Source organism: Natator depressus, chromosome 5 (genome assembly GCF_965152275.1).
Source record: "Natator depressus isolate rNatDep1 chromosome 5, rNatDep2.hap1, whole genome shotgun sequence".
Lineage (NCBI taxonomy): Eukaryota > Metazoa > Chordata > Testudines > Cheloniidae > Natator > Natator depressus.
In genome coordinates, this window is record NC_134238.1 from 98,119,393 (window position 1) to 98,141,244 (window position 21,852).

At 43.0% G+C, this 21,852-nt stretch overlaps 1 protein-coding gene across 5 annotated transcripts in view; it reads right to left on the reverse strand.

Annotated features, from left to right (window-relative positions):
* TJP2 (tight junction protein 2) overlaps positions 1-19,429 on the reverse strand; it is a 91,680-nt gene extending 72,251 nt beyond the window's left edge. For 3 of the 5 annotated variants that reach the window (XM_074953276.1, XM_074953274.1, XM_074953273.1), the window contains exons 1-2: positions 19,345-19,395; positions 18,705-18,858 (exon numbers count right to left, since the gene is read on the reverse strand). The gene's annotated coding sequence lies outside the window, so the exon portion shown is untranslated. Of the gene's footprint in view, positions 1-18,704; positions 18,859-19,344 lie in introns of all 5 variants that reach the window. The other 2 variants (XM_074953278.1, XM_074953275.1) reach the window with 2 other exon arrangements.
* Positions 19,430-21,852: the final 2,423 nt, after the last annotated feature.

The following is a 21,852-nucleotide window of genomic DNA, read 5'->3' on the forward strand; positions in this document are numbered from 1 at the left end:
GTTTCTACTTCTTAAAACAAGCAATTTCCAAACCCAAATTCAAGGTGTGAAAACTGATTGATGGTGTGTGGTTTTTCCCCTGCTGTCTCTCCCAGCTCAAGAAGAGTCCCAGGGCGTGGGGTAGGATTGTTTTAGTCATGGCACGATTTTGCGGCTGCAGGACAAAAGGACACTGCAGCATGTTTTCTGAACAGTGAAAGATACATTATGAACATTATTGTCAATTTTACTGTTACAGGCCGCACACACAATATTGATTTTCCAGGAAGCAGCAGGAAAGTTATACATTGGGCTAAAAATTAAAACACCATCATGGCCATAATTTTGGCTCCTTATAGAGAGGTCAACAGTTATACATACTCAACCCTCACGTAAATCTCATCATTGTTCTACAATGACAAACATAAATGGTATGGCCATTCTTACGTTCTTAACCACATGAAGACCTAAGCCGCTGGAAACAGAACCCACCTGCCTCTTAATCATACTCCTGACTGTAGTACAAGTTATTTTTGACCTTTTACTCTAAGGTACATTAAAACCTCATTAAGATGTCCTTTGCTTTTTATTAAAAAGACCAATGACAATGTTGTAAACTCACTTCTGTTATCTGAACATGTACTTTAAATTCTAAACCCCTTAATACATAATACATTATCATCCTCAATATCTCGGCAGAAGAGCCAAGATGTATGATCAATGCTGCTGGAAAGAAAAGCAAATAAGTGGATTGATGGGACACTGTCACCTGTAGTTTGATACTAGCTGAAGTTGATAATAGAGAAAAATTTTCAAAGACGTTAAAATTATCAGTTGTACAAGTGTTTTTTTAAATTAGCCTAATTTTCTATCAACCAAAGTTTGTGTAAAACCAAGTTTGTTCCACTGGACAACACACACATTCAGAGGACAGAGAAATACAGAAAGAATGTGCCATTGCTTTCCAACACAGCTCCACAAGGTATTCAAAGAAACCACACAATCTGTTTATCAGCAAGTAAGGAGAGGCTGCAAACAGATTAGCATGTAGGTGCAGCCATGAAACTATGGAAAAGTTATAGTCTGTGCAATGTGAATAATGGGGTGGAACTGTTCCGAAATAGAGTGAAATTTGCACTCGGGAACTCTTCCAATACGTAACTTGTACCTTAAGTGTCCATTTTAAGGCCTTGTCCACAGTTAACTGTGGCATAAGAATTTCCCATTGTTGCAATACCACAACTGCAGCTCCAATGTGGGAGCCTCTAGCATAGATGAGGTGCTGAAATCTGCTAGCATTACTGTGTTGCCTAAACATGCTCTGAGTAGGGTTAGACGACATGATGAAAAGTGCACAGGGTGCCTTGTCTACTCTAATGCTCCCACCACTGGTACCATCAGTGGAGTGGCAATTGTAGGGGGGAAAAAAAAAAAAAAAAAAAAAAAAAAAGCAGCTCAGTGTAGAAACAGCCAAAAGGGACTGCCTTGTCAAATCTGGTTTCAGGTTTAGGTTTTGTATCAGCAAAATTTTAAAATATCTAAGACCCACATGAATGTTTCCATAAGTTGGTCTTTAACAGAAGCTTTTTCTTTCTCTCTTTTTAAAAAAAAAAAAAAATGTATAAAACAAGTTAACATTCCCCGACAGTGTTTCCAACAAAAACATTGCAGCATCCTGGTGTAGGAGAACATGAAAATAACTGACTAGAAACAGACTACAAAACTAAACTGAAACTATCTGGTCTATTTACATCCTTGAAATGGAGTAAAATGCAAAAATCAAACAAATACCAAGAACAGGGAGACCTCAGATTTTTAAAAGCTTTTAGCTTTAGCCCTCTAGCAAGTGTTATTAGTAATACACATCTTTTAAAAATGTAGTATTTAATCAGCCAGTGCCAAATCCACGTATCCAGGGGTTTCAGTACCTTGACGTCCAAAGATCTCAAAGACTTTACATAGGCAACCATTTTTAATCATATTTTTTCATTAAAACTTAAAGGATTTTACTTTACTGTTCATTTAACAAAAATAAATTCAATCCTGGAAATCAATTTACCTTAAATGTAAGAGAACTTTGATGTTCAGCAGACAAAGCAATACTGAATGAAGTTCCCTAAAGAAATTAATCCTTTTCTTTTCCATTTTCAGGAGCTGTGAGATTTCCAACGCAGATTTTAAGAAATGTGTTTTAAATATTTAAGAAGGAGAAAAGTAATCAAGGAATGATCAGGCTGCAAAATACCCATTTCATTTGCTATTGTAGAGAGGAGTATGCTCCAGCTTATCTATTCAGTTCTTAAATCAGAAGTTTTCACAGAGTATTAAGTGTTACTACTGAGGACTCTTCCAAAAATACCTGAAAATGGCCATGCCAGTCAAGGACAGCATACACGTTTCCCTAGGGAAACAACATTCTGCATCTTTTACTTCATAACGCTGTATTTTTAAAAAAGATTATTTGTTTTATGAAGGATTCCTCCTCACTGCAGATAACACAACTTTCTAGGTCCGTGTGCAGCTTTAAGGTAAATGTTTGTCTTTTGCAATTACTCATTGACCTACTATTCACTTACCCTGGATGTTGCCAAAGGTTTGCATGTCTGCCCTCAGGAAGCAGTTCTCTCTTATTAAGGGGGGTAATGCCAATTGCAGCTTCTAGAATGGTTATATATTTCTTGTACCTCATTCTGCCTCTTTCAACACACCACCAAGCTAAGTTACAATCAGTGTTCAGATGCAACATCTGAAGTCATCTCTCCTCAGAGATCCAAGCTTCTGCCTTTCTAAACGTGCTGCACATTATAAACTGGAGTAATAAAAATAACTTTTTTGTGCGGGGGGGGGTGGGGGTAAGAGATGAGACTAAAATAAACTCCTGACAGATTCTCCTGAAACGTCATTGTTACATAATTCAAACGATCTTTGAATAAAGCACTAATGAAAACGATTCAGAGACAATCATGGTTCTAAGCCTTGCCTTATAATGTACACTCTCCAATTTGCTAATCCTGAGCTAAATCTCTGAGGTTTATAATCTTCCAAGTACTAACAGAGTATTGGTGATTTCTCTCTCAGATCAACTCAAGGGTTAGTAAAGATGTATTCACAGTAGTTGATATTGTCATCGATGCATCCGATGAAGTGAGCTGTAGCTCACGAAAGCTTATGCTCAAATAAATTTGTTAGTCTCTAAGGTGCCACAAGTACTCCTTTTCTTTTTGCGAATACAGACTAACATGGCTGCTACTCTGAAACCTGATATTGTTTCAGTTACTTCAGACTAGAAGCATCTACTCTCTCTCTCTCTCTCTCTCACACACACACACACACACACACACAACCCACAATATATGAGGGCTCTATTCATCTTATGTATGGTCTATTCAGCACAAAGTTGGAAGGCAAGGGAGAAATGTTAGAAATGTTCACTTAAGTGGTGGTTACTTATACAGAATTAAGCAAGCTAGAGACTCCATTATAATGCCTCCTTTTATACCCTACACAGTACAAATGCCACCTCACACAACTATGGAAACCATTTTCCATTTGTTGAAATTATTCCAACCCAGGCAAATTCCTGCAGATACCAATACCTTCAGGTATGTTATAAGGGTAGAGAGAGAGTGGAATGGGCATGATGGCACTGTTTCATGTTAGATCGGGGTAGTGCCAAAGCCTAGAGGTAAAATTATTCAGGGGAGATCAAAGAATCATGTTTGAGTCCAAAAAGACTTATTAAGGCTCTAACACTCTGTGTGGAGACATACATACATAAATAAATACATACATACACACACGCACACACAGAGTGTTTGAGTGTGAGTGTATGCATGAGAGTGATTAGATCTTTATCTTAAAAAGGGGATAGGAGGAGGGGAAATGTTTGACCTGAAGTCCTGGGCCAAAATCTTCCTTCCTTTCACTGTTATGCAGTGTGCCATGTTTAATACCCTCTGTCCTTAAGATGCTTCGATTTCAATGGTGTTGGATTTATATGGTCTGCAAGGCACTTCGGGATTTTTCAGGATGGAGAGCATTCTCTTACATTTATACATCATATTATTTATTGTACGGCCACTCCTACCTTCAATCTTAAATAATAAATCCTTGAATAGTCACTTTACTTCTTATTATAGTAATTTCCAGTATTATTGGCATGTCTACAGAGCAGGGTTATATGCACTACAAGAGTGCGCTTTAGAAATCGCACCAACTAGTCCATGAAGACCCTGCGGGTGTATATTAGAAGTTCCTTAGCGTGCATTCATGTAGTGCACTGTGTTAATATGCACTAGGGATCTTCTAGTGCGTACTAGTAGCGACTACACGGACCCATTCGTGCGCTTAGAAATCACACCTCCATAATGTGCATGACACCCTTGTGTAGACAAGTCATGCTATGTTGACTTTATCCGGTAGCCTTATTCATAGCACCACAAGATACACAAAGAAACTGAATACTGAAGGCAAGTTTTAAGGGAGCACAGTCTCAGGTGCGTTATTAGATAGCAATTCATTGGATCGGTCTTCTACAAACAAGACAAAATTCAACATCCACAGGTTCAGCAAGAGGCTACTAAAGATAATGGGCAGGTGGAAGCAATATTATTTTTTCCTTAACTAGCTATATAAATGGCTAACCACACTATAATTGCATCTGAATGCATTCCCACGTAGAGAATATGAAGTGTGAAAATGTGTAATCATAGAATATCAGGGTTGGAAGGGACCTCAGGAGGCCATCTAGTCCAACCCCCTGCTCAAAGCAGGACCAATCCCCAGTTTTTGCCTCCTCAAGGATTGAACTCGCAACCCTGGGTTTAGCAGGCCAAAGCTCAAACCACTGAGCTATCCCTAATATTTTAGTCATGTTTCTTGGAACATTAAAATGGCAAGGTGGAAATGAAATTGACATTGCAACAATGTTTTTTCTATATAAAGACCTTCTGCTGCTCTGTTTCATTTTAAAAATCAAAAGCCTCAAAAAATGTAAGTCTGTAGATGGCTATATATGTGTAGACCCAAACAGATTCTATGGCAATTGAATTCCATGCCCGATAGCCAAAAAAGCACTTAACTACAACTTTAAACATCTGTATACAAAATATTAAGAAGAAGATTAGGAAAGTGAACTATTTCTAGAGTCTGTGAGAACAGCTAATGCCATGCTGTTTGCATGCATCCTAGACTTCTGATAACTTTGGCAGTTCTAGTGCCTTTGGCAGGATTGAACTGGGACTGAACCAGAAAGCGAAACTGACTGGTCTATTTTCACGGCCACATCTAATGACTGAAATACAAGTAGCGAACAGCATAAATGGTGAAAAGTAAACAAAACTGTATAACTCCTCTCCGTTTGTATAGTCTACAGTAATATTAAAATGTACTCAAGTGGGGGAACTGATTTTCAAGTAGTATATGGGGTGAAATCCTGGCCCCATTTGAAGTGAATGGGAGTTTTGACATTGGGACTTGGACTTCATTCATGGAGCTTTAACTGGAAAGTGTCCTTTTACTTAAGGAATGCTCTGGATAACAAGTTTCATTACAAACATTTCCCAAGAAGCAATCTTCAAAAACCAAAGTCCTAAGCAAAGTGTAAAAAAATATTGAAGTCTAAACTCCATCTCAGTCCAGAAGGGTTAGCCTTCAGCCTCCTGGTTTACTATTGGCTCATCTTGGTCTGTACTGTGGATATTTTATGCCATTTCACTGGCACAAAACGGCCCTATGCTGGACATATTTGGCCATCACATTTTTTTTCCCCACTTACGAGGGGAAATTCTGGTGGGACCAAATCTCCATAGCACTCCTTTACCATCCCTTCTTCTAGCCACCAGGATGGCATATGGCCAGGAGCACCACTTCTAAGGGGCTGTGATCCAACCAGAGTGGAGACATTCACAGCTGGCACAAGTTAGAATGAAAGTCAAAGGGCAGGCCTAGTATACAGCCAGCTCAGGATCAAGGCAGTATGGTCACAAGCTACTCCAACTACTTCTTACTCATAGCTAAGTATCAGGTCCTATGAGTAAGCAACGCTCATTTCAGATAAAGACGACAAACTCAGATGTTACTAAGTACTCTTCAGCTATGGGCAAAAACAGCAAAAGACATAGGCATCTAAAACAACTATTACATTCCTTATTTGCTCTGCAGAAACAATCCCTTCCATAACATAGTTTGAGATACAGCCACATTCAGTGTCTCCTGATTAAAATACTATGTCCTTCCCTCTCAGAGTTGCTTTTTTTAGGATAAAAATATTGGAGGTATAATGGAAAGATCAAGGGATTAGCTTTACTAACTGGAAAAGTATTTTGTGGTCCCTTGAAAAGAACAAGCATGGTCTAAGAATTAAACTGTTATGATAGAAGCTCTGTGGCCGTTTGATTATGATTATGACACATGATTATGGCTTGTCCTGTATCATCTAAAACAATGAGAGAAAAAAAAAAACAGCCTTCAAATGTAGTTAAAGAAAAATCTTTACTGGTTTAGCCACATATTTATACTCCCGTAGAAAACTTCAGCAGAGATGCCCAAAATTAATCACAAGTCAGTTTACAAAAAAATCCACTCTGTACATTTCCACCAAACTGACACCGCTATAGGTTAATTTCACTTTTCTTTCTTTCTGTGGAGCATATGCACAGTTAATAATTTCCCCAAATATATTTGTTATTTTAAATTATTTGATGACATTTCCCCACCCCGCCCCTTATTTGCTTTATTCTGTGACTTGCCAGTGCTATGCTGCTTAGTTGGGCTTGGTCAAGTAAATCACATAGTAGCATTTCTGTTCCGTAAGAGATCTTGTAATCAGGAAGATGTTTAATTTGTTTTCCCGAGTATCTGACGGTGTAATCTTAAAAATCTACCTTCCAGGATTATTCACATTTGTGAAACTTGATTGCTGCTTGCAAACATTTATGCAAACACGAGAAGGGTCAGAACATGACTTAAGCAAATTCATTTCAAAATGCAAACATACCTGCAAAGAAATTTCATCCAGTATTTGTCCACCTCTGTTTAACAGATACTAGGTAGAAAATGAATGGATTTTCCAGTCTTTCACCTGGACGCATCTAGTAAACCCCTCCCAGTGAGTACCCAAAGGGTTTGCTCAAACCCAGAAAACTACAGGTTTAGCACTCTCATGGCTCGTGAATTTTATGCCTCAGAATAAAAGTTGATTCCCAGTTCAGTACCTGTTTGCAGGCACCTGCAAACAATTCAATGTATAATTTCTATGAAAGAGGAAACTCCAAGACCTTGACTGTGCTAGAAATGTTATTCTCATTTGTCAGCAGTAGTGGTGCTGTCCTGGTACAGCCAATGGTGTAAATTCTAATGAAGGCTATTGCACTAGTGTTGGGGCCATCATGTCAACTGACCCTGATCCAGGAAAGATCTCCTAGTGTAGCTGCACTCCAACTTTGGGTTGAGGAACAGAGAGAGAAACTAGAACAAGGCAGGAAGAAATGCAACATGGAAGGAAAGGAGAAGGCCAAAGAAGATTGTCTGAGCAATGTCTACATTGGGACAACTATCTGTGGTTCAACCCGGATTAAAAATAGTTTGACAAATAGAGAGCTCTCATGTGACTTTCAGCTATAGTCCAGATTAGAGAAACTGCAAAGAGGTATCAACCCCAGCAGGAGCACAGGGAGGCATTGTGCTTCCCAGAGCTCCAGGCACATAAGAGGAGCATGACCATGGTTACACCCCTCAAAGGTGCCGTAGAGTAGAGGTTCTCAATCTTTTGGCCCCTCCCCCACAACAGGCTATAAAAACTCCACAGCCTGCCTGTACCACAACTGTCTTTTTGCACATAAATGCCAGAGCAGGTGTTAGGAGGTAGCAAGCAAGGCAATTGCCATGGGCCCCACAAAGCTCAGTTACTCAGGCTTCAGCTCCCACAGCAGGGTAATGGGGCTCTGGGCTCCAGTTGCTGCGAGGCTCCAGAGCTTCATCTCTGAGCCCCAGGAAGTCTAACACCAGCCCTGCTTGGTGGGCCCCCGGGTAAGAACGCAGCTGCAGAGGCCATGGCCTTTTCTCCTCCCCATCGCCTTTGGAGCACCTTGTAGCCCATACAGCATTATGGCAAGGAACGGCTCATGTGCAGAGGCTAGGCATGATCTAGTCCATAGATAGGGATAAACCATATTCAACACCTGTTATAGAAAATGTGTTAGATCCTTCACACTACTATGAGTCAAACACACTTAATATAAAGGGTGACAAAAGCAATTTGACCCTGTCTTCACTAACCATAGTCACAACCTAATCATTTTAGTATCAGTTGAACTGGATGGCAGGGAGATAACTAACTGATAACATTAGCCACAGGTTATTTTCCCTAGTGCAGAAAGTGTCTTGGATACAAGACAAGATTCACTTCCTCACATACCCAAAATTAACAGCTTTTACTTTGAGCATGTACGGATTATAGAAACTAATCACGGAAGTGACAAAGAAACAAGACATCAAGCCCACCAGCACACTTGTTTCAGTATTACACAAATAATGATTAAAAAAGAAAGTTTGGGGATCTTTTTAACTCTTTGGTTTTTTAGTTGCAAATCAACATGAGTGCTCTCCCATAAAGATATGCCCCGTGCTGATCATATTTAGCTAGACCTATTGAAATAATGTCTTAAATGGGGGGGGGGGGGGGGAAGGGCATATCAAGAATCAGGGAAGGCACTGAAACAGAAGATGAGGGCCAGAAAACTTCTTTGAATTATTTCATTTATTGGAAATGCTTTTGACCTCTTAGAGAATGTCCCTAGCCTGAATAGCCCATATGGTCCCAGAGATTCTCAGAATCAGCTTATACATAGTTGCAGTAAGGAGGCTAGACACACCATGGCACAGCAAGTCAAATCTGCTGGCTATTAAGCAGACAGCTGATGAAGCAGATGCTCGAAGGAAGGGAGAGAAAACAGCCACTGTTTGTGCACAGAATCACTGATAATGGCTACATGGGAGGGAGACTTCTTGGGTGGTTTCTCCAGTCAGACCTCAAGGAGTAGCAAGTACTTTTCTTTTCAACGTGACTACAGGAAACAGGCAGAGCAAATGTAAGCTGTGGAGCATAAGCATGTGGAACCTTTGTTAGAGGAATGCTCACATTACTGGAGTTCAGACTTAGTTTTTAAGACAACATGGCCTAAATACTTCGTGGAATTAGTTTGTTTAGTGTGGTGGGTGACGAATATAGATGAGTAACTCATATTAGGAGAGCTATGAGTAGGAATGTGTGAATTAGTATGGGAAAAATTCCAAACCAGCCCTGAAAAGTCTGCACTCCCCTGTAGCTAAATGAAAACTATACTGTATTAGAAATCTGGTTTAAAAAATACTGGTTTGTTCATTTTTCTGCATAGCTCCAATTAAGAAGTATGAGGACCTATGACTCGCAAGACAAGGCTGCTCCTTCTTATCACAGTTAACCTAAATCTAAGCATCTTACGATTTCTCATGCTTCCTAAAAGCAAAACATGCAGCTATAATGAGCACAGTTGTGAAGGAACTCTACAAGATCTCAGCTCACACTAAGGGTGCTCATCAACATGACAGCCGGAATCGTGTCAGGAGCTCCCCAGACCCCCTACCCCATTATAATACAGTTCTATTTTAGAATGTTTTCAGAAAAAGGCATGTTCAGATTGGAACAGAACCCTCCAAAGCTATCTGGAAAGGTTTGGAGTAACCACAGGATTTGGATTCTTAGACAAATTTATCTGAACCACCCACTCTGATGCCTTTCCAAAAAAAAGTGTCAAATAAATTCATTTTAAGTAAATAGGGAAAGATGTATGGGATAGCTGTCACTGATGTGTAAAAGATGTTGGGAGGGCTGCAGAGGCCAAGGTCAAGACTCATCCTCCATTTTGATAGGCCAGTTCCTGGGCTGCAGTCAACACTAAGCTCTGGTTGCTGTTGTGTTAGCTATGTACGGTTTAAATAAAAATAACGTAAGTGTAAGATGCAAGCTCTCCAGGCCTTAATAAGAAGGCAACACAGAGTCCAAGGCCCCAGCATATTGATACTGTTAAGGACTCATGCACATTCCAAAGCAGACCACCATTATAATCAGTAGAGCCCTGTGTAGATACAAAATCTGTATCCACATCCGATCCACAAACATGGTCTGCAAATATAAAGAGCATATCCACAGATTTGCAGGGCTCTACCTATAAAATTTGGATCCACATACATCCACGATCCACAAACATGGCCCAGAGACGCAGATATAAAGTAGATATCTGCAGATTTGCACGGCTCTAATAATCAGGTCTCCTTACATGAATGAAGTTGTAAGGTAAATTTGGCCTTAAAAGGGCAGTAACAAGCAAGGATATTGCAGAGTTGGCTGGACTCAAGGGATCGGTCCTAGAGTTGGTCTTTTTGAGGAAGAGGCTAGGTTAGTTGAGGGAGAGGGAGTGGCCTGGGGCTGGACAGTTCTGTTTCGGGAAGGGCAGGTCAGATATTTTTTGGATAAAACTCTGAACCTGGCGGATTCTTAAACACTTGTTAATATTTGTCCATCGCTAGTTGTGAGTCTAAGGACCTGGCAACATTAAAAAAACATGCACAGAAAGTCCCTACATCGATGTAGTTACGCCAATGCAACCCTAATGTAGCTGTGGTGTTGCCATGTGAAGCAGCGGTTATACTGGAGTAGATCAATTCAGTAGTTGCATGGATGCTAGTTCTGTTACTGTAGACAAGGCCAAATTCACCCCACCCCACGCTGAAACATGCCTCTGTATGCCTGCTGTTGTGTACATTTGTTTTTACTGGCAGCTTGGTTGGACTGTCTTGGAAAAGCCATCAAAGGCTCACTGAAGTCCAGTGCATGTTGGGATTAAGACTCAGAGACTTTATGCAATTACCTGATATGAAAGATAGCTGTGTCAGAATGGTTTGAGCATTGGCCTGCTAAACCCAGGGTTGTGAGTTCAATCCTTGAGGGGGCCATTTAGGGATCTGGGGCAAAAATTGGGAATTGGTCCTGCTTTGAGCAGGGGGTTGGACTAGATGACCTCCTGAGGCACATAAGAGGAGGTCCCTTCCAACCCTGATATTCTATGATACTCTGCCTCAACTAAACTTGATACTTTCCTGTCTGTTTGAAATAACACGAATGTGTCAGGAAAAAATATATATTCCAAGCCCAGTACACTGTAGCTGTTTCTCCATAATTGTGCACCTTTTTTTAAATTAGAATGACTGATAATACTCACAGATGGTTAAAAAGGGATTAATTGGATGTAGATAGAGGCTACTAAAAATTGAATTGGTTATGGTGCGTAGAATGGAAATGCTGAGTTCTGCTGCTTAAGTGATCAAAAAAAGACTTAAAAATACTGTATTAGAGATCATCTCACTTCTGTTCACTCCAGAACAACACACAAGACAACTCCACACAAATGGGAAAAATTCACATTTCTAACAGAATATTTATTCTATTTTATATAAATGGTTCAAAAGTGACTCCCCCTCCCCCAAAGAATAATCTCTTTCTATATTTGGATAGAAATATTTCTGTCTTGCGCTTTTAGAGCTGTCGGGCTGTTAACGAAAGCTACTGGTGCCAAACATTTTGCCAATTTTGAATTTAAAACAGAACTAAATGAAGATTTGGATATTATTCAATTTCTCATCATTCAGGATGGCTATTGTCCAATTCTTTTTCTGATGTTGCTTAACACGTATGCTTTAAAACAAACAAACAAACAAACAAAAAAACCCAGTCCAACTCTATGAACCGTGTCAGCAGCTATATGACATTTTAAAATCACAAAGAAATATCTCCTGCTTGTCCTTATGAGACACTGAACTAGGGAAGGGGGAGATTAAGCAAAGATATGGGACACTCAATTACTGTGATGGCTTATTTTAAAGCCTCTGTGAAGGAGCTCTGTGTAGAGATTGCATTTTGTGCACAATATTATGGCCAGTTTGCACCCATACTAGGTTCTGAAAATATATTACAAACACAGCCCTCTAATTTTGCACCTGTACTAAACACAAATTCTAGATTTAACAGTTCTTGGATTAGTAGGGCTATCCAGGGTGTCAAACAGGCGGAATTGTGTCCTATACAGTGACATCATGTTACAATAGGCAGTTTGGCAAGGCCCCCCTTAGATAATTATATCCAAGTCACTCAGGCAGTGAGCTTACTAAAATCAGATACATACATAGAAGAAAAATCTCCTTACAAGGATGTGACCAATTTTAACAAGCATTTTGAGGTAGAGACAGGTGACTCAGGTTTATAATTAGCTCTGACCAGCAACCAGACTGTAGCATTCTTTATCTGCAATCACAAATACCAAAAGGTATAAAATTCCTTCCCATTTTTGAAAATAATTACTTCCCTTCTCATCCTTATGACTGCATGCCCCATTAGAGCAAATTTGTTAAACTTAAACAAAACAGGAAAGGCTATTAAATCATCCCCACCTCTGCAACAGTGTATTTTGTCTTTGTCTCTTGTCACCCCAATATTGCAAGCTATTGCAGATTGGGGCTTTGGACTGTAAACTCTTCAGAAAAGGAACTAAAGTGTATTAATGAAAAGCACTACATAAGAGCTAGGCATGGTTATTATTTGTGTGTCATGCCCAACACTAAATAACTATAAGCACCAATTAGCAACACATCAACACCAATTAAAAATGGCTTTTGAATAGTTATTTTTGATCCATAGGCAAATGACAAACTGTTCAGGAAGGACAGGCAGGGCAGAAAAGGAGGGGGAGTTGCATTGTATGTAAGAGAGCAGTATGACTGCTCAGAGCTCCAGTATGAAACTGCAGAAAAACCTGAGAATCTCTGGATTAAGTTTAGAAGTGTGAGCAACAAGGGTGATGTCGTGGTGGGAGTCTGCTATAGACCACCAGACCAGGGGGATGAGGTGGACGAGGCTTTCTTCCGGCAACTCACAGAAGTTACTAGATCGCAGGCCCTGGTTCTCCTGGGAGACTTCAATCATCCTGATATCTGCTGGGAGAGCGATACAGCGGTGCACAGACAATCCAGGAAGATTTTGGAAAGTGTAGGGGACAATTTCCTGGTGCAAGTGCTGGAGGAACCAACTAGGGGCAGAGCTCTTCTTGACCTGCTACTCACAAACCGGGAAGAATTAGTAGGGGAAGCAAAAGTGGATGGGAACCTGGGAGGCAGCGACCATGAGATGGTCGAGTTCAGGATCCTGACACAAGGAAGAAAGGAGAGCAGCAGAATACGGACCCTGGACTTCAGAAAAGCAGACTGACTCCCTCAGGGAACTAATAGGTAGGATCCCCTGGGAGAATAATATGACGGGGAAAGGAGTCCAGGAGAGCTGGCTGTATTTTAAAGAATCCTTATTGAGGTTACAGGAACAAACCATCCCGATGTGTAGAAAGAATAGTAAATATGGCAGGTGACCAGCTTGGCTTAACAGTGAAATCCTTGCTGATCTTAAACACAAAAAAGAAGCTTACAAGAAGTGGAAATTTGGACAAATGACCAGGGAGGAGTATAAAAATATTGCTCGGGCATGTAGGAATGAAATCAGGAGGGCCAAATCACACCTGGAGTTGCAGCTAGCAAGAGATGTTAAGAGTAACAAGGAAGGTTTCTTCAGGTATGTTAGCAACAAGAAGAAAGTCAAGAAAAGTGTGGGCCCCTTCCTGAATGAGGGAGAGTGACAGAGGATGTGGAAAAAGCTAATGTACTCAATGCTTTTTTTGCCTCTGTCTTCACGAACAAGGTCAGCTCCCAGACTACTGCACTGGGCAGCACAGCATGGGGAGGAGGTGACCAGCTCTCTGTGGAGAAAGAAGTGGTTCGGGACTATTTAGAAAAGCTGGACGAGCACAAGTCCATGGGGCCGGATGCACTGCATCCGAGGGTGCTAAAGGAGTTGGCGGATGTGATTGCAGAGCCATTGGCCATTATCTTTGAAAATTCATGGTGACTGGGGGAGGTCCCAGATGACTGGAAAAAGGCTAATGTAGTGCCCATCTTTACAAAAAGGGAAGAAGGAGAATCCAGGGAACCACAGGCCAGTCAGCCTCACCTCAGTCCCTGGAAAAATCATGGAGCAGGTCCTCAAGGAATCAATTCTGAAGCACGTAGAGGAGAGGAAAGTGATCAGGAACAGTCAGCATGGATTCACAAGGGCAAGTCATGCCTGACTAATCTAATTGCCTTCTATGATGAGATAACTGGCTCTGTGGATGAGGGGAAAGCAGCGGACGTTTTAGTCCTTGACTTTAGCAAAGGTTTTGATACGGTCTCCCACAGTATTCTTGCCAGCAAGTTAAAGAAGTATGGGCTGGATGAATGGACTATAAGGTAGATAGAAAACTGGCTAGATCATCGGGCTCAACGGGTAGTGATCAATGGCTCCATATCTAGTTGGCAGCCAGTATCAAGCGGAGTGCTCCAAGGGTCGGTCCTGCTGCTGGTTTTGTTCAGTATCTTCATTAATGATCTGGAGGATGGCGTGGACTGCACCCTCAGCAAGTTTGCAGATGACACTAAACTGGGAGGAGTGCTAGATATGCTGGAGGGTAGGAATAGGATACAAAGGGACCTAGACAAATTGGAGGATTGGGCCAAAAGAAATCTGATGAGGTTCAACAAGGACAAGTGCAGAGTTCTGCACTTAGGATGGAAGAATCCCATGCATTGCTACAGACTAGGGACTGAATGGCTAGGCAGTAGTTCTGCAGAAAAGGACCTAGGGGTTACAGTGGACGAGAAGCTGGATATGAGTCAACAGTGGGCCCTTGTTGCCAAGAAGGCTAACGGCATTTTGGGCTGTATAAGTAGGGGCATTGCTAGCAGGTCGAGGGACGTGATCTTTCCCCTCTATTTGACATTGGCGAGGCCTCATCTGGAGTAGCGTGTCCACTTTTGGGCCCCACACTACAAGGAGGATGTGGAAAAACTGGAAAGCGTCCAGCAGAGGGCAACAAAAATGATTAGGGGACTGGAACACATAACTTATGAGGAGAGGCTGAGGGAACTGGGATTGTTCAGTCTGCAGAAGCGAAGAGTGAGGGGGGATTTGATAGCTGCTTTCAACTACCTGAAAGGGGGTTCCAAAGAGGATGGATCTAGACTGTTCTCAGTGGTAGCAGATGACAGAATGAGGAGTAACGGTCTCACGTTGCAGTAGGGGAGGTTTAGGTTGGATATTAGGAAAAACTTTTTCACTAGGAGGGTGGTGAAACACTGGAATGCGTTACCTAGGGAGGTGGTGGACTCTCCTTCCCTAGAAGTTTTTAAGGTCAGGCTTGACAAAGCCCTGGCTGGGATGATTTAGTTGGGGATTGGTCCTGCTTTGAGCAGGGGGTTGGACTAGATGACTTCCTGAGGTCCCTTCCAACTCTGATATTCTATGATTCTAGTTAATCTCAATGGGCTCCTTGTACCCCTGCTCAGTCACATCCAGAGTTTAATCAAAGTAGATTTGTGGTTGCCTCTATGGGGGCCCAACCTTGGGGTTTAGAGGTTTCAAATACTACCTTAGCCCTTGTTTCCTATGTCACAATCTCAGTTTTTAAATCTTGTCTGAAACTTCATCTGTTTAATTCCAACTACTGTTGTTAGCAATATTAGTACTGTGTAATAACAACTCTGACATCATAATCAAAAAGGCTGACAAAGGAGGTGCTGTTGTCATCATGAATAGGTCGGAATATGAACAAGAGGCTGCTCGGCAGCTCTCCAACACCACTTTCTACAAGCCATTACCCTCTGATCCCACGGAGGGTTACCAAAAGAAACTACAGCATTTGCTCAAGAAACTCCCTGAAAAAGCACAAACACAAATCTGCACGGACACACCCCTGGAGCCCCGACCTGGGGTATTCTATCTGCTACCCAAGATCCATAAAGCTGGAAATCCTGGACGCCCCATCATCTCAGGCATTGGCACCCTGACAGCAGGATTGTCTGGCTATGTAGACTCCCTCCTCAGGCCCTACACTACCAGCACCCCCAGCTACCTTCGAGACACCACTGACTTCCTCAGGAAACTACAATCCATCGGTGATCTTCCTGAAAACACCATCCTGGCCACTATGGATGTAGAAGCCTTCTACACCAACATTCCACTCAAAGATGGACAACAAGCTGTCAGGAACACTATCCCCGATAATGTCACGGCTAACCTGGTGGCTGAACTTTGTGACTTTGTCCTTACCCATAACTATTTTACATTTGGGGACAATGTATACCTTAAAATCAGTGGCACTGCTATGGGTACCCGCATGGCCCCACAGTATGCCAACATTTTTATGGCTGACTTAGAACAACGCTTCCTCAGCTCTCGTCCCCTAATGCCCCTACTCTACTTGCGCTATATTGATGACATCTTCATCATCTGGACCCATGGAAAAGAAGCCCTTGAGGAATTCCACCATGATTTCAACAATTTCCATCCCACCATCAACCTCAGCCTGGACCAGTCCACACAAGAGATCCACTTCCTGGACACTACGATGCTCACATAAATGCCACCCTATACCGGAAACCTACTGACCGCTATTCCTACCTACATGCCTCCAGCTTTCACCCAGACCACACCACACGATCCATTGTCTACAGCCAAGCTCTATGATACAACCGCATTTACTCCAACCCCTCAGACAGAGACAAACGCCTACAAGATCTCTATCAAGCATTCTTACAACTACAATACCCACCTGCTGAAGTGAAGAAACAGATTGACAGAGCCAGAAGAGTACCCAGAAGTCACCTACTACAGGACAGGCCCAACAAAGAAAATAACAGAACGCCACTAGCCGTCACCTTCAGCCCCCAACTAAAACCTCTCCAACGCTTCATCAAGGATCTACAACCTATCCTGAAGGAGGACCCATCGCTCTCACAAATCTTGGGAGACAGGCCAGTCCTTGCCTACAGACAGCCCCCCAACCTGAAGCAAATACTCACCAACAACCACACAACAGAACCACTAACCCAGGAACCTATCCTTGCAACAAAGCCCGTTGCCAACTGTGTCCACATATCTATTCAGGGGACACCATCATAGGGCCTAATCACATCAGCCACACTATCAGAGGCTCGTTCACCTGCACATCTACCAATGTGATATATGCCATCATATGCCAGCAATGCCCCCCTGCCATGTACATTGGTCAAACTGGACAGTCTCTACGTAAAAGAATAAATGGACACAAATCAGATGTTAAGAATTTTAACATTCATAAACCAGTTGGAGAACGCTTCAATCTCTCTGGTCACTCGATTTCTGACCTAAAAGTGGCTATTCTTCAACAAAAAAACTTCAAAAACAGACTCCAAGGAGAGACTGCTGAATTGGAATTAATTTGCAGATTGGATACAATTAACTTAGGCTAGAATAGAGACTGGGAGTGGTTGAGTCATTACACAAAGTAAAACTATTTCCCCTTGTTTATTCTCCCCCCCACCCCCCTCAGAAGTTCTTGTTAACTGCTGGAAATGGCCCACCTTGATTATCACTACAAAAGGTTTTCTCCCCCCCCACCCACTCTCCTGCTGGTAATAGCTCATCTTAAGTGATCACTCTCCTTACAGTGTGCATGATAAACACCCATTTTTCATGTTCTGTGTGTATATAAATCTCCTCACTGTATTTTCCAGTGAATGCATCCGATGAAGTGAGCTGTAGCTCACGAAAGCTTATGCTCAAATAAATTGGTTAGTCTCTAAGGTGCCACAAGTACTCCTTTTCTTTTTGCGAATACAGACTAACATGGCTGCTACTCTGAAACTTGTATTGTAAAGACATTCTAAATCCCTATTATTTTGGTGTGCGCTTCTCCTCCGCCCTCCCAGAAAGAAAACTAACAAAGCCTATCTGACTCCTCAATGACAGCTCTTCCCACCTAGTATCATAGTCTCCCTGAAAGTACTTAATGTGCAAACAGAAACATATAGGCCCATAATCCTGTTAAAGTAAAGATCATCTGTAAATCAGATTCTCGCTATTCACACTTCCTAGAGGAGAGGTTGGTAGTATGAGCCAGGAAGACGAGCTCCTCCCTCCTGTCGCCAGGGCCAGGCAGCCTGCCTATTTAACATGAGGCTAAACAGAGAGCAATGTGCAGCCAGCCACACACACCCAATCAAGGCTTCTCTCAACCACGGCGCACGCCCACAAAAGGGCAGGAAAGCAGAGATGGGGGTGAGCCGCAGATTCCCGATCCAGATCAGAGATATGCCCAACGTTTAGGGAAGCCGGGCTCCGGAGCAGAACTTTGCCACCGGCTGGTGAACAGAGGTTTTGTTCAGCCCCATTGCACAGCGCCAGGAGCCGGATGTTCAGTTCCAACCCTCCCCAAAAATCAGGAGGTTGCTTTGCGCACCTCTGCGCAAGGAACTATTCTAAACAGGGGATGGACGAGAACAGAAACAAACAAACGGGAACAATTCCTTCCCCCTCCTGCTGCCAGCGTCACCTACGCTGGAAAAGTCCCAGCTAACAAACAAGCGAAGCGCCTAGCGCACACGTGGGTGAGTGGGAATTACATCCTCCGCTTCCCTGTCCCGCAATAGCCCCGCGCACACACTCCCCCGTTGTTTCCCCTAAGGACTAAGCTCGGGGGGGTGGGTGGAAGCAAAAATTAAGCAAAGAAGCCGCTTCAAACGGGAGCCCAAAGGCTCAGCCCCTCTCCCGCTCGCCCAGGTAAGTGACATACCTGGCGCTGAGCCGGCTGGAAACGCGCCCGGAGCAGACAGACCCTGCAGCAGCCCGCGCACCCTATGGAGCTGAGCGCTCGCCGGCCCCCTCGCAGCCTGGCACGTCTGGGGAAGGGGGTGCGGCTGCAGTGTGTCTCTGAGTCAGGCTATTTCCTGTTGGAGGCAGAGGGAAAAGGAGGGAGGGCAGGGGGAGGTGTTTAATCCAGGGCCGCGGCGTTCGCCGTCTCCAGCAGGGCAGGTGAGCGCGCCGCTCGGGGCCCGGGATGGGAGCGGGCCCAGCCCTTTGGAGCGATCCAGGGAAAGCCCAGCAGGCACCTGCCGCTCGAGTCTCACCTCCCGCGCCCGGCCGGGCCCTCGCTTGTCGCCCAGCGAGCGGGAAGGGAGGTGGAGCCGGGAGCTCCCGTGCACGGAAGCGCTGCCCGCCGGAGGTTTGTGCCCCAGTCCTGCGCACGCCACCGCACTGGGCGTTCACGCTCCGCCTGCGTTTGATTAGCCCAGCTCCTGGCCTTCCCCTGGCTGAGCAAATCGCCCCTGAAGTGCAGGGATCCTGCCTGGAAACTCTCACAAACTTTCCAGCACGCGCTCGGCTCTCAGCTGATCCTACACCAAAACAGAGCCTCAGCCGATCCGCTCACTTACCCCAGACTCGGTGCCTTCTCTTCCTGCCATTTACTGGCAGCTTCTCCGTCTGGCCACCCCCGCTCCTGGCTCTGGCTGGAGAGGGTGGAACAGGAAATACCGGTTCAAAACCCGGGTACAATAGGTGCGATCAGGAAAGAAACTCCACTTGGCGCTTAGTCACTGTATGGTCTCTACTGAGCCATTAAAACCATCATTGTTTCGACCTGAAACTCACCCTCTTGCTGACACTTTTGCCTCATAAGTGAGCGGAAAAGTTTGTGAGGAGTCTCCCCTCCCCTAAAATCTACATTAAATTCCAAATCACAAATATATTCATTTCAAAATAAAATATCAGAAAAACTGCCCTGTCTTCCCTGATCTTTGACTACTTGGCTTTACAGCGTAAAAGTTTGATAATTTTTTCGTTAGGAAGTGTTTGAGAGGGAGTGTAATCCATAGGATAGGGCGAGCCTGGGATTTAGGAGAGATGAGTTCTAATCCAGTTTCTGCTACAGTGAAACCTGTGGCAAATCACTTCACCTCTATGTGCCTGTTTCCCCTCCCTTTGTCTATGTAGATTGCAATCTCCTTCCTTTGGGGACTGATCTCTATTGAAGCCTCTACAAATCATACTAATCTTAAAAAGCACTGCTGATTTGACAGCTGTTGGCTGTGTTTAGTCACTGAACAAGTACAAGAACATAAGAACGGCCATACTGGGTCAGACCAATAGTCCATCTAGCCCAGTATCCAATCTTCTGACAGTGGCCAGTGCCAGGTACTTCAGACGGAATGAACAGAACAGGCACTCATGGAGTCATCCATCCCGTCATCCACTCCTAGCTTCTGGCAAACAGGCGAGGGACACTCAGAGCATGGGGTTGCATCCCTGCCCATCCTGGCTAATCACCATTGATGGACCTATCCTCCAGGAATTTATCTAGTTCTTTTTTGATCCCTGTTATAGTTTTGGCCTTCACAACATCCTCTGGCAGAGTTCCCCAGGTTGACTCTGTGTTGTGTGAAGAAGCACTTCCTTTTGTCTTAAACCTGCTGCCTATTAATTTCATTGGATGACCCTGGGTCCTTGTTATGTGAAGGAGTAAATAGCACTTCCTTATTCACTTTCTCATTTCATAGATATCTATCATATCCCCTTAGTCATCTCTTTTCCATGCTGAAAAGTCCCAGTCTTATTAATCTCTCATACGGAAGCCGTACCATACCCCTAATCATTTTTGTTGCCCTTCTGTGTACCTTTTCCAATTCTAATATCTTTTTGAGACAGGGTGGCGAGAACTGCACTCAGTATTCAAGGTATGGGCATACCGTGGATTATATATGGATTTCTCTCTTTCCTAGTGGTTCCTAACATTCTGTTAGCTTTTTTGGCTGCTGCTGCACATTGAGCAGATGTTTTCAGAGAACAATCCACAATGACTCCACGATCTCTTTCTTGAGTGGTAACATCTAATTTAGACCCCCATCATTTTGTATTTATAGTTGGGATTATGTTTTCCAATGCACTACTTTGCATTTATCAACATTGAATTTCATCTGCTATTTTATTGCCCAGTTTTGAGATCACTTTGTAACTCTTTGCAGAGCAGAACATGGGCTAATTTTACCTGCTCTGCCCTGCAACTGTCTTTCCTCACCCCTTGGATGGTAGTTCATGCTTAATGCATGTCGCACACTGACCTCTGTTGAGTCTGCTAACAGTACCAGTTAAGTCCACTCTGTGAACAAATGATCTCTAGGAATTGGACTGAGAGCATCAGCTGATAGCATGTCACTGAGCAGCCATTAAATGGCATTACATTTTCATTTATTTCAGGTCTAAGACAGATTCAAACTGATGGAGTGTCTCTAGCCTACATCCCAGTACCTGCTGCCATTCTATCCCTTGTATTTGCATGTTTTTAAAGCTCTAGCTATGTGCTGTTATGAATTTGGGATCACACGTTATTAAAAACCTCTTATTTTAGGACAGTTTTGCTGTTGTGTTTTTAAAAATGGCTTGGTTCTTTTGCTCCTTTCAGGGTATATAATATTGGCCTCAGATGTTTGTATTTTATTCTCTGCCTTTAGTACAGAAGAATTATGAATGACTTTACTCTGTTTTGCTGGTGGACTTGAGCAACCTTTGGATTACCTGGGTGGTGACATCATAGCTCCAGGTGGAAATTTCTGATATCAGTCTGAGGCAAAGCAGCTCAAGTTGCAGGCTAAAAAGTGTAATTGAACCCTCCAGCTCTTCCAGACATGATCCTGAAGCCTAAACTGCCCAAATCAGCCTGTGCTTCAAGCTGTAATTCCAGATATTTCAGCTTTTTCAGATATTCCAGGTTTTTGCAAAAGTTCTCCAACTGAAAAGGGAGAGTTAAGACCTGACAGTCCTAATGTGAAAAATGTTTTTTTTTTAAAAGTAATATTTACACATCATAAAGGAGCAATAAACATCACCATTTGTTGGCTAGTTTGCTTCACCGTTCCCATTTAAGCAAACTTCTCCCAAATCAAACA